Consider the following 13,238-nt stretch of genomic DNA (forward strand, 5'->3'; position numbering starts at 1 on the left):
AGTGAGACTCTGCCTCAAAAGAAAAAAAAGAAATTACACTGATGTGTTGATTTTTGGTATAGGAAAAAGAAAATGAAGATGTAAGATTGAAGAAGCTGAGATAAAAACCCTATAGTTATGAATTTTATTGAACATTAGAATTAACTAATGAGTAGCTAAATATAATTAAATATTACATATGTGTGTATATATATATCCTATCTCTGTCCACAGAAAAGCCCTGAAACAATGACCAACCCATTAATTATGAACCCTAGTACCTAGAGTGTGTATCTGGGAACTGCAGATGCTGATTGATTTTACCTATTTGGTTCTAAATTGGCAAGTTGAAAGCGACCTAATTGGGTCTGTCTCCCATCTTACTGGTTCCGAAAAGCCATTAGCTGGCCAGAGCCTGTTTCCCAAGTGTAAGGATCCAGGACTGCGCGACTTGTGAGCCGCGACTCTTGGGAGCTCTAGGAGCTGCCGAGACTGGACGGCTTGGGAAAAGGAAATTCTAGTTTATTTTAGCATGTTCTGTGCTTCTGAGTTGTTCATAATTTAGGATTCCCATTGGGGATCAGTGTTACTTAATTTTTTTAAATGCCGACACCAATTTGCCGTATTTTAAAATTGCTACATGTTAGAATGCAAACCGCCTGGAGTTGGCATCTGAAATATTTGCCAATTTACTGAAAACTAATTTTGCAATCATGTTTTGGTCTCCACTCACTCAAAGCCGCTTGTTCTGCCTTTTTTGCGAGGAGGCAGTTGTGAGGGCTGCCTACTACTTCTTAGGCACTAGGAGTTGAGAAAAGAGACTCAATTTTTGGCCTTCAGAAATCTCACTTTATTGCAAGGGATATACTGTGGTCTGCATTTTTAGTAGTGTTTTCGCCTCTTTTTAAATTAGATACATTGTCTTTTGGGGGGAAAAGCTTTTTTTTTGTAGAGACAGAGTCTCACTGTACCGCCCTCCGGTAGAGTGCCGTGGCCTCACACGGCTCACAGCAACCTCTAACTCCTGGGCTTACGTGATTCTCTTGCCTCAGCCTCCCGAGCAGCTGGGACTACAGGTGCCCGCCACAATGCCCGGCTATTTTTTGGTTGCAGTTTGGCCGGGGCTGGATTTGAACCCGCCACCCTCGGTATATGGGGCCAGCGCCCTACTCACTGAGCCACAGGCACCGCCCGGGAAAAGCTTTTTAAAAGAACCGTTGGATACATTCACGTTGACACAAGAAACCTATCAGACTTAAGTGAGGGTGTGGGCGAAGAGGAAAACTCTTGTCCTGGAAGCGTACTTACTCTCCAGAGCCTCTAAAGAGAATAATCAGCACACTATGGCAGGGATTTTGTGTACAGTAGTTCAGAGGCCATTAGGCAGACTACAGACTGTGACAAAAGGCTTGTTTGTACAGATTGGATTCGTCACAAATTTACCAAATCAAGAATTCCAGATAAAGTGTTTCAGCCTTCACCTGCAGATCATGAAAAGTATGGTGGGGATCCACAGAACCCCCATAAACTGCATATTGTTACTAGAATAAAAAGTACAAAAAGACGTCCATACTGGGAAAAAGATACAATAAAGATGCTTGGATTAGAAAAAGCACATACCCCTCAAGTTCACAAGAATATCCCTTCAGTGAATGCAAAACTGAAAGTGGTCAAACATTTGATAAGAATCAAGCCCCTGAAGCTGCCACAAGGACTTCCAACAGAGGCAGACATGTCTAACACGTGTCTCAAGAGCACTGGAGAATTAGTAATACAGCGGCACCTGAAACCTGTGGAGCAGAAAAGTTAAGTCCTGATGCCAGAACAGCTTCAGATTAAACAATGCAAATTGTTTTAAAATGATGAGAATGTTGTCATTAAAATAGATTTTAAATAGCAAAAAAAAAAAAAATAGCTGGGCATCATGGTGGGCACCTGTAGTCCCAGCTATTTGAGAGGCTGAAGCAAGAGAATCACTTAAGCCCAAGAGTTGGAAGTTGCTGTGAGCTGTGATGCCACAGCACTCTACCCAGGGCAACAGCTTGAGACTCTGTCTCTAAATAAATAAATAAATAAGTTTACTCATCTTCTCACTGAAGTATGCTAGAGAATCACCTCATTATTTTGAAAACTAGTAAATAAAGGAAAGGAGGCAATATTTATCTTGCCCTTCCCATAGAAATCAAAGACCCAACAAAGCCTGAATAACATAGAGAGACCCCATCTCTCCAAACAATAAGAAAGATTAGCCAGGTGTGGTGGCCGGTGCCTACAGTCCCAACTACTTGCTACAAGGCAGGAGGATCAGTTGAGCCAAGAGTTCAAGGCTGCAATGAGCTATGATCATACTAATGCACTATGTCCTGGGCAATAGAGGGAGACCATGTCTTTAAAAATAAAATAAAATAAAATAAAAGGTGACTGGGCACCTATGGCTCAATGAGTAGGGCGCCGGCCACATACACTGAGGCTGGCGGATTTGAGCCCAGCCAGGACAACTGCGACCAAAAATAACTGGGCGCCTGTGGCTCAAGGCGGGTTGAGCTGAGCCTGAGCTGGTGGGTTCAAATCCAGCCTGGGCCCGCCAAACATCAATGACAGCTGCAACTGAAAAATAGCCAGGTGTTGTGACAGGCGCCTATAGTCCCAGGTACTTGGGAGGCGGAGGCAGGAGAATCACTTGAGCCCAGGAGCTGGAGGTTGCTGTGAGCTGTGATGACACAGCACTCTATCCAGGGTGTCAGCTTGAGGCTCTGTCTCAAAAAAAAAAAATAAAAATAAAATAAAAAAGTAACTGGGTGGGCGGTGCCTGTGGCTCAGTGGGTAGAGCGCTGGCCCCATATACTGAGGATGGCGGGTTCAAACCCAGCCCCAGCCAAACTGCAACAATAACAAAAAAATAATAACGGGGAGTTGTGGTGGGCACCTGTAGTCCCAGCTACTCGGGAGGCTAAGGCAAGAGAGTTGCTTATGCCCAGGAGTTTGAGGTTGCTGTGAGCTGTGATGCCACAGCACTTTACCAAGGGCAACATGAGACTGTCTCAAAAGAAAAAAAAGAGCTGAAGGTAAGTTTGCCTTTACAGAACTATTGGGGATAATAAATGAAGATGGAATGATAGAAATAAAATATCACTTGACAAGCCCTAACAAAATAATGGATCTAAACAATAAACATCAATAGCTTCTAACATAACAAAAAGAGACAAGCAAATGTTACATGCCTCATGCTATGGTTTGAATATTTTTCCCCGCTGAAACTCATATTGCAATTTAATCACCAATGTAACAGCATTAAGAGGTGGGGTCTTTAAGAAGTGATCGGGTCATGAGCCCTCAGGAAAGTACTAATTCGTTCATTGGATTAACGGATTATCACTGGAGTGGATCTGTCATAAAAGCTGGTCTGGGCTTCAGTGCACCCTCCTGCCCTGTGAGGTGCAGCAAGAGTCCTCACCAGAGCTAACAAGATGAGGCTGCCCCAGCTCAGACTTCCCAGCTTCAGAACTGAATTAACCCCTTTTCTTTATAAATAAGTCTCAGGTATTCTGGTAAAAGCAACAGAAAATGTGCAAAGACAGCCCCGATGGCAGTACATAATACCTATGAAATATTCTCTCCAAAAGCTAGGAGCATAAGCGGTTTTAGTCTGGAGTGTATGGACTAGACCCTGAAAATATGAATATTCTGGGGCCTATGAAGTTCTGTGGAAAAAAATTCATCCTGATTTCCAGTAATTTAACTGAAATTTAACAGTCCCTTCAATTATAAATATGAACAACAAACTATGGTACTATTAGCAATACCTATGACTATTGCCAAAAGATATTTCAAAATAAAATTTACATTCGTCACTATTCCAAACTAAAGATCCATTGTGAGGTTTTATTATTTAATGCATCTTTAAAGAAAAGCAGCATATATATTAATATATCATAATTTGTTTAATAATTTGATAAATAATTCTGCAATGTACATACACAGGCTACCCAAAAACGTATATAGCTTTTACGAAAGAAAAAACTGTATTAAAGCTGTTATATTCGATACACACCAATAGCAAAAGATGAATATAAATCACGTTTGACTTCTGCAAGAGGTGTTGCAAACATCATACTACACGCTACTACTGTAATTCAATTCAACATCGAAAAGTGATACACAGGCATCATCTCTTAAAATGCGTATACATTTTTGGCATTTCCCAATATATTTTAAAACAGTATGTTATATGTGATAAATACATACAACCTTTATCGGTCACTTAAACAACAAATTTATTTTCATTTTATTATTTTTTTTTTTTTTTGCAGTTTTTGGCGGGGGCCAGGTTTGAACCCGCCACCTCTGGCATATGGGGCCAGTGCCCTACTCCTTTGAGTCACAGGCATCACCCTAAACACAAATTTTTATAATCAATAAATTAAAAAATTTTCTATTGAAGGACAAAGATATAAAAAATATCTATTTTTTTCTAGGTGCAGTGGCTCACACCTGTAAACCCAGCACTGTGGGAGGCTGAGGAGGGAGAATTGCTTGAGTTTAGGAGTTCGAGACTTGCTTGAGCAAGAGACCCCAACTCCTAAAAAAAAAAAAAAAAACCCCAGCCGGGCGCCATGGCGAGTGCCTGTAATCCCAGCGGCTTCCAGAGGCTGAGGCAGCAGGATACCCACAGCCAAGTCTGAGGTTGCAGTTAGCTATGACGCCATTGCACTCTGCTTAGGGCATAGGGTGGGACTCTGCCTCAACAACAAAAAATACATATTTTTTTCATTATATTTCAATATATTTAATTTTATGGATTTGAAAACATTATCCTATGAAGGAACTGCTGTAAACCCATCAGAAAGACTCAATCAGCCAAAATTATAAAATGGGTAAAACTCTACATGACAAATGAATTGTTTCATTAAAAATAAATTGCAAGCAAAAAAAAAAAACGAGGAAAGTACAGCAGAGCTATTCACTTGTACGGGAAAAAAAGAGAAATTTTAAAAAACAGAGTAAAAAAGCCTACAGAGAGAAAGATATGTAAATATAACAATCCACTGATATGTATGACCCTTAACTGCATCTCGATTTGAACAAAATATTTTTAAATTATTATATAATTGAAGAAATTTTAATATGAACTAAATATTTGACATTAAAGAGTTATAGTTAATTCTTAGTTGGAATGATGATATTATGATTATGTCTTTACACCCTTATCTCTTGGAGATTAATATTAACATATTTATGCCTGAAACTGTATGACGCCTGAAAGTCACTAAGATCATCCAGAAGGAAGGAAGTGGAAGTGTATAAAAGAACCAAGGTGAGTCGATATTTACTGAAACCGGTGATGGGTACATCACAGTACAGAAGAGTCTCAAATTTTATTTGAATGTTCCATAATAAAACTTCTTTTTTTTTTAAAGCCTGACAGAAACCCTCCATTTGCTCATGATAAGGCTGTTCAGACAAACCAAAACATCACATGTATTTGCTGTCAGCTATAATTATTCCAACCAAGTGTGGTAACACTCATTTTCTCTTGCTAATTAGAAGTTCTAGAGTATGATTACTTACAAGAGAGAAAGAAAAGATAAATTGATTCATAATTTCTTAACAAATTCATTTGGGAAAGAAGGGTGTCAAAATCTTTCGAAACATATGATTACTGACAAGAATAAAGGAGGTTGATGATGGAGGAAAAACCTAGATTGTTGCTCTAATATAAATGTCTCGCATTGTATTCTAGTGAGTTTGACTCCCCAGGGAGATTGTAAACTCCTAAAAGGCTGAAACAATGTTATTTTTCTTCTTGTTATTCAGTATATGAATGCTGGCTGCTGAATTGCTGCAAAGGTATAAAACACCGCCACAGAACGGGCCTTGTCTGAAACCTCTCTTAGTCCATCTGCAACAAGCAAGAGTGAAGAAATTGTAAGAAGAAATCATTCTGCTGCTTAACCAAATCATTCTACCGCTTAACTGGGAAATGTCAGAAAGCACTCAACTTAAAAATGTAAAATAAGTTGCAATGCTTGTTGAAAAGGGATGGCGTGAGGATGACCTGCTCTGCTGGATGATATAAATTTTAGAAAAAGAAAACTTGGCAGGTTATCACATGTTCTCCAGTCTCATGAAGGAGCAAGTCTCCTAACCTATTATTAATAAGACAATCTCATCTGGTTGCAAGGCAGAAACAATAGATCATGAAACTGGGGACATGTAATTCTTCTGTCCTTTTTCTGGACTCACCAAGCAACCTCAGATCTTTTATTTCTGATGCAGATTTTTCATTTGGTGTGGTCTTACTGTGACCAGCTGTCAACAGCTGTGAACAATTCTCATTATAAATTAGCACATCTATTTTCAAATATAAGTGTGAGTTTGAACTGCAAGAGCCACTTACTGTTTTTGTTTTTTTTTCAGAGACAGAGTCTCACTATGTCGCCCTCAGTAGAGTGCCATGGCATCACAGCCCACAGCAACCTCAAACTCTTGGGCTTAAGCGATTCTCTTGCCTCAGCACCCTAAGTAGCTGGGACTACAGGCACCTGCCACAAAGTCCGGCTATTTTTTGGGTTTTGTTGTTATTGCAGTTTAGTAGGCCCTGACCGAGTTCCAACCCACAAGCTCCGGTGCATGTGGCTGGCGCCCTAACCACTGAAAAACAGGCACCCAGCCAAGAGCCACTTTCTCCAGAGACTTATCACTCCCAAAGAAACCAGATATACAGAACTAGAAAATTCCAGCAAGGAACAGGAATCCAAGGGTTCAAATGTCAGGCTTTTATTTTTTATCCTAAAATCCACCATTTTAGGAACGTGGTCATGAAGTTTTGCCAATATCAGTCAGGGTATTCAATGAAGCAATAAAACAAGCTTTTCTAAAAATTGCCCCATACATTACAATACATTTTCTTACATGTATGAATAGAAAAAGAATAATAGAGGAGGACATTTCTGAAACTGGCAAAATATGTTTTCCTCTTCACTCTACGTCATATTGTACTACCTAGAGTAAAGGAGCAGGGGAAGGTGAACCAATTTTGCAGAATTTTATAACAATACAACAGAAGTTTAAAGAAGAACAAGCTTGGGCGGCGCCTGTGGCTCAGTCAGTAAGGCGCTGGCCCCATATACCGAGGGTGGCGGGTTCAAACCCGGCCCCAGCCAAACTGCAACCAAAAAATAGCCGGGCGTTGTGGCGGGCGCCTATAGTCCCAGCTACTCGGGAGGCTGAGGCAAGAGAATCACTTAATTAAGCCCAGGAGTTGGAGGTTGCTGTGAGCTCTGTGAGGCCATGGCACTCTACCGAGGGCCATAAAGTGAGACTCTGTCTCTACAAAAAAAAAAAAAAAAAAAGAAGAACAAGCTTGGGCGCCTGTGGCACAGTGAGTGGGTCACCGGCCCCATATACCGAGGGTGGCGGGTTCAAACCCAGGCCCGCCGAACTGCAACAAAAGTATGGCCGGGCATTGTGGCGGGGGCCTGTAGTCCCAGCTACTCGGGAGGCTGAGGCAGGAGAATCACCTAAGCCCCGGAGTTGAAGGTTGCTGTGACCTGTGTGACGCCACGGCACTCCACCGAGGGTGACAAAGTGAGACTCTGTCTCTACAAAAAAAAAAAAAAAAGAAGAGGAAGAACAAGCTTAGTGCGAGTCTAGATCCATCAAATGAGCCACTGGATTACAACAGTCACTTTATTGCAACTCAGGATATTTTCTTTTTTTTTTTTTTGTGGTTTTTGGCAGGGGCTAGGCTTGAACCCGCCACGTCCGGCATATGGGACCGGCGCTCCACTCCTTGAGCCACAGGCGCCGCCCAGGATATTTTCTTTTTTTATTTTTTATTTTTGTAGAGACAGAGCCTCACTTAACCACCCTCACTAGAGTGCCTTGACGTCACAGGACTCACAGCAATCTCCAGCTGTTGGGCTTCCACGATTCTCCTGCCTCAGCCTCCCGAGCAGCTGGGACTACAGGTGCCCGCCACAATGCCCAGCTATTTTTTGGTTGCAGTTCAGCCAGGGCTGGGTTTGAACCCGCCACCCTCGGGGCCGGCGCCCTACTCACTGAGCCACAGGCGCCACCCAACTCAGGATATTTTCAAGCAAGACAAACTTCAACCCCCTGGGCATTCCCAACTCTGCTCAATACTGGAACTGTTTCATTCAGTTCTGAATCTGCAGGAACAAGAGAGGGTCTAGGACAATGGTTCTCAACCTTCCTAATGCCACAACCCTTTAATACAGTTCCTGTGGGTCGCGACAGGAGAACAGCTGGACTAGGGCCAAAAGAGACTAGTGGGAAGGATAAGAAGTCAATCACTTAATGAATTGACTTATGGGTCAAATTGCCTGATTGACTAAATCTTAAAAGAATCAGAAAATTCGGGCGGCACCTGTGGCTCAAAGGAGTAGGGCGCTGGCCCCATTATGCGGGAGGTGGCAGGCTCAAGCCCAGCCCCAGCCAAAAACTGCAAAAAAAAAAAAAAAAAAAGAATCAGAAAATTCATATGGGATTATGGGATTTTGTTGTTGTTGTTTCTTTCCTTCTTTAAGGATTTTGTACAGATGGTTTTCTTTTTTTTTTTGTAGAGACAGAGTCTCATTTTATCACCCTTGGTAGAGTGCCGTGGCATCACACTGCTCACAGCAACCTCCAGCTCCTGGGTTCAGGCGATTCTCTTGCCTCAGCCTCCAGAGTACCTGGACTACAGGCACCAGCCACAATGCCTGGCTATTTTTTTATTGCAGTTTGGCCAGGGTCGGGTTTGGGGGGCCAGCGCCCTGCCCACTGAGCCACAGGTGCCACCCCTACAGACGGTTTTCTAACAATGAGAAACCTACTTTAAAAACCTATGTTTTGGCTGGGTGTGGTAGTTCACGTCTGTAATCCCAGGATTTTGGGAGGCCAAGGCAGATGGATCTCCTGAGCTCAGGAGGTCAAAACCAGCCTGAATACAGTGACCCTGTCTCTACCAAAAATAGAAAAACTGGCTGGCCACGGTGGCTCACGTCTGTAATCCCAGCACACTGGGAGGCCAAGGTGGGCAGATTGCCTAAGCTCACGAGTTTGAGACCAGCCTGAGCTACAGCAAAACCCCCATCTCTAAAAATAGTTGGGTGTTGTGGTGGGTGCCTATTGTCCCACCTACTTGGGAGGCTGAGGCCCAGAAGTCTGAGGTTGCTGTGGGCTATGACGGCACAGTACTCCACTGGGGATGACAATGTGAGATTCTGTACTATTTATTAAAAAATAAAAAATAAAAATAAAAACTAGCAGGCATTGTTTTAGGCAACTGTAGTACCAGCTACTTGAGAGGCTGAGGCAAGAAGATCTCTTGAACTCAAGAACTTGAGGCTGCTGTGAGCTACGGCACCAGATCACTCTACCCAGGGTGACAGAATGTGACTCTGTCTCAAAAATGAAAATAAAAACCAAGGCCAGGTGTAATGGCTCACGCCTATAATCCTAGCATTCTAGGAGGCCAAGGCAGTTGGATAGCTTGAGCTCATGGGTTCAAGACCAGCCTGACCAAAAAGTAAGACCCCGAGCTCTACTAAAAATAGAAAAAATGAGGCAAGAGGATCGCTTAAGCCCAAGAGTTGGAGTTTGCTGTGAGCTATGATGCCACGGCACTCTACCCAGGGTGACAGCTTGAAACTCTGTCTCAAATAAATAAATAATAAAACCCAAATAAAATAAAGTAAAATAAAACCTACATTCCTAGGCTGGGCACAGTGACCCATGTCTGTAATCCTAGCACTTTGGGAGGCTAAAGAGAGATTAGATCCCTTGGCTCGGCGCTTGTAGCACGATGGTTACGGCACCAGCCACATGCACAGAGGCTGGCAGGTTCAAGCTTGGGCAGGCTACCTAATGACAACTGCAACAAAAAAATAGCCGGCGTTGTGGCGGGTGCCTGTAGTCCCAGCTACGTGGGAGGCTGAGGCAGGAGAATCTCTTAAGCCCAAGAGTTTGAGGTTGCTGTGAGTTGTGACGCCACGGCACTCTACCAAGGGCCACACAGTGAGACTCTGTCTCAAAAAAAAGAAAAAAAAAGAGAGAGAGAGAAGATCTCTTGAGGTCAGGAGTTCAAGACCAGCCTAGGCAACAGCAAGACCCTGTCTCTAATAAAAAAAAAAAAAAAAGTTAGCTATGCATGGTGGCAAGGACCTGTAGTCTCAACTCCTCAGGAGGCTGATGCAGGAGGGTTGCTTGAGCCCAGGAGTTTGACTGAGTTTACAGTGAGCTATGATCAAGCCTCTGCATGTTAGCCTAGGCAACAGAGCAAGACCTGTCTGAGAAAAAAAAAAATCTATTGTCTTTCTTTAAAGAATCAGGTAAGTGAAGGGACTACGAGAAAACACATTACAGCATTAGAAGATGTCTCCTCCAGTCCTCACTGTGAATTCTTGGGCTAACGAGAATTCACAGATCTCCCACTTTTGTTTCTCCTCCAACCTCCTTCTGCCCTGTGGTCCTCCGTAGGCAACTCAAGGTTTCCAAACTGCTGACTTAAAGCTCCCTGGACTTGACAGCAGGCATCCATCACCGTCAGGTATTATTTATTTATTACAGCCATGCTAATGGACCCCATCATAATACCTCCCTTTATGTTATTTTTATAGTGTCTCACAGTTTACAAAAACTTTTCTATACCCTATCTTATTTGATTTTTTATCTATTTGTCAATGCTGTGAGGTTACAGATAAAGAGAACTATAGCCAGGCTTTGTGGCGGGCGCCTGTAGTCCCAGCTACTCGGGAGGCTGAGGCAAGAGAATCGCTTAAGCCCAGGAGTTGGAGGTTGCTGTGAGCTGTGTGAGGCCACGGCACTCTACCGAGGTCCATAAAGTAAGACTCTGTCTCTACAAAAAAAAAAAAGAGAACTGAGGCTGAGAGGTGATATGAATCTCCTATATGATGCCACTTAAAAGTGTCGGGATTCAGGGCAGCACCCACAGCTCAGTAGGTAGGGCGCCGGTCACATACACCAGGGGCTGGTGGGTTCCAACCCAGCCCGGGGCCTGCTAAAACAACAATGACAACTGCAACTAAAAAAACGGCCGGACGTTGTAGTGGACACCTGTAGTCCCAGCTCCTTAGGAGGTTGAGGCAAGAGAATCGCTTAAGCCCAAGAGTCTGAGGTTGCTGAGAGCTGTGACACCATGGCACTCTACCAAGGGCAACAAAGTGAGACTTTGTCTCAAAAAAAAAAAAAAGTGTCAGAATTGAGGCTGGGTGCAGTGGCTCACACCTGTAATCAGAGCACTTCAGCACGTTGACAGGCTGAGGTGGGAGCCTGCTTGAACCTAGGACTTGAAGACCAGCCTGACCAACGTAACAAGACCATGCTACAGAAAAATCAAAAAATTAGCCAGGCATGGTGGTGTGCACCTATAGTCCCAGCTACTCGGAAGGCTGAATAGGAGGATCATTTGAGCATAGGATTTTTAATCCAGTGTGGTCAACATAGTGAGACCCTCATCTCTAAAAATTAAAAACACGGCTCGGCACCCATAGTCCAGTAGTTACAGGCGCTGGCCACATGCACTGAGGCTGGCAGGTTCAAACCTAGCCCAGGCCAGCTCAACAACAATGACAACTGCAACAAAAAATACTTGGGTGTTGTGGTGGGGCCTGTAGTCCCAGCTACTTGGGAGGCTGAGGCAAAGAGAATCGCTTAAGTCCAAGAGTTGGAGGTTGCTGTAACCTCAGCCACCTGAGTACCTGGGACTACAGGCATGCACCACAATGCCCAGCTCCCAACTAATATTTCTGTTTTTAGTAGAGATGGGGTGTCATTCTTGCTCAGGCTGGTCTCCAAATCCTAAACTCAAGGGATCCTCCTACCTCTGCCTCCCGGAGTGTTAGGATTATAGGTGTGAGCAACTGTACCCTAAGGCTATTTTTTATTACTGGAACCATTTCTAGGTTCTACCACTAAATGCGGGAAGAATAATGGTTCTTCCAAAACTTCAACACTCTCCCCTTCACTTTTGAACCTGTAAATAGGTTACTTTTTTCTTTTTTTTTTTGAGACAGAGTCTTACTATGTTGCCCTCGGTACAGTGCCGTGGCATCACAGCTCACAGCAACATCAAACACTTCGGCTTAAGTGATTTTCTTGCCTCAGCCTCCAAAGTAGCTAGGACTACATGCGCCCACCACAACGCCTGGCTATTTTTTTGTTGTAGTTGTCATTGTTTAGCAGGCCCTGGCCGGGTTCGAACCCACCAGCCTCAGTATATGTGGCCAGCACCCTAATCACTGAGCTACAGGATAAAAGGAGTTTTCAGGTTCAAAACTAAGATTAAGTACCTTGAGAGAGGGAGAGCATCCTGGATTACCCAGGTAGCCCCAAGCCAGTCACATGAGTCCTTAAAAGGGAGAGCCAGGGCAGCGCCCATAGCTCAGTAGGTAGGGCACTGGCCACGTACACCAGGGCAAGTGGATTCAAACCTGGCCCAAGCCTGCTAAACAACAATGACAGCTGCAACAAAAAAATATCCAGGTGTTGTGGCAAGCATCTACAGTCCCAACTACTTGGGAGGCTGAGGCAAGAGAATTGCTTAAGCCCAAGAATTTGAGGTTGCTGTGAGCTGCTGTGAGCTGTGACACCACAGCACTCTACTGAGGGTGACACGGTAAGACTCTGTCTCAATAAAAAAAAAGGGGGGGGGGAGCCTGGGTGGCGCCTGTGGCTCAGTGAGTAGGGCGTCGGCCCCATATGCCAAAGGTGGCAGGTTCACACCTGGCCCCAGACAAACTGCAACAACAACAACAAAAAAAAAAAAATAGCCGGGTGTTGCAGGGGGCACCTGTGATCACAGATATTCGGGAGGCTAAGGCAAGAGAATCGCCTAAGCCCAAGAGCAGAAGTTTGCTGTGAGCTGTGAAGCCACAGCACTCTACCAAGGGCAACAAAGTGAGACTCTGTTTCTTAAAAAAAAAAAAGGGAGAGCCAGCCTTTCCGAGCTGTGGTCAGAGGGAGATGTGACTACAGCAGGGTCAGAGATGCGACACTGCTGGCTTTGCAGACGGAAGAGGACCATGAGCCAAGGAACAGAGGCCTCAAGAAGCTAGAAAAGGCAAGGAATTGATTCTCCCCTAGAGCCTTCTGGGAAGCCGAGGCAGGTGGATCACTTGAGCTGAGGAGTTTGAGACCAGCCTGAGCAAGAGCAAAACCTCATTTCTACTAAAAATAGAAAAACCAGGGCGGCGCCTGTGGCCGAGGGTGGCGGGTTCAAACCCAGCCCCGGCCAA

The 13,238-nt window shown here is 44.0% G+C and overlaps 1 protein-coding gene and 1 pseudogene across 4 annotated transcripts in view; one reads left to right on the forward strand and one right to left on the reverse strand.

Annotated features, from left to right (window-relative positions):
* Window positions 1-13,238, reverse strand: part of SLC35F2 (solute carrier family 35 member F2) — an 82,636-nt gene that overhangs the window by 50,796 nt on the left and 18,602 nt on the right. The window lies entirely within an intron of this gene.
* LOC128587562 (39S ribosomal protein L30, mitochondrial-like) lies at window positions 1,179-1,870 on the forward strand (annotated as a pseudogene). Its single transcript, XR_008380612.1, has one exon. The product of XR_008380612.1 is annotated as a 39S ribosomal protein L30, mitochondrial-like (transcript).

The sequence above is a fragment of the Nycticebus coucang genome, chromosome 6 (genome assembly GCF_027406575.1).
Source record: "Nycticebus coucang isolate mNycCou1 chromosome 6, mNycCou1.pri, whole genome shotgun sequence".
NCBI classification, from domain to species: Eukaryota; Metazoa; Chordata; class Mammalia; order Primates; family Lorisidae; genus Nycticebus; species Nycticebus coucang.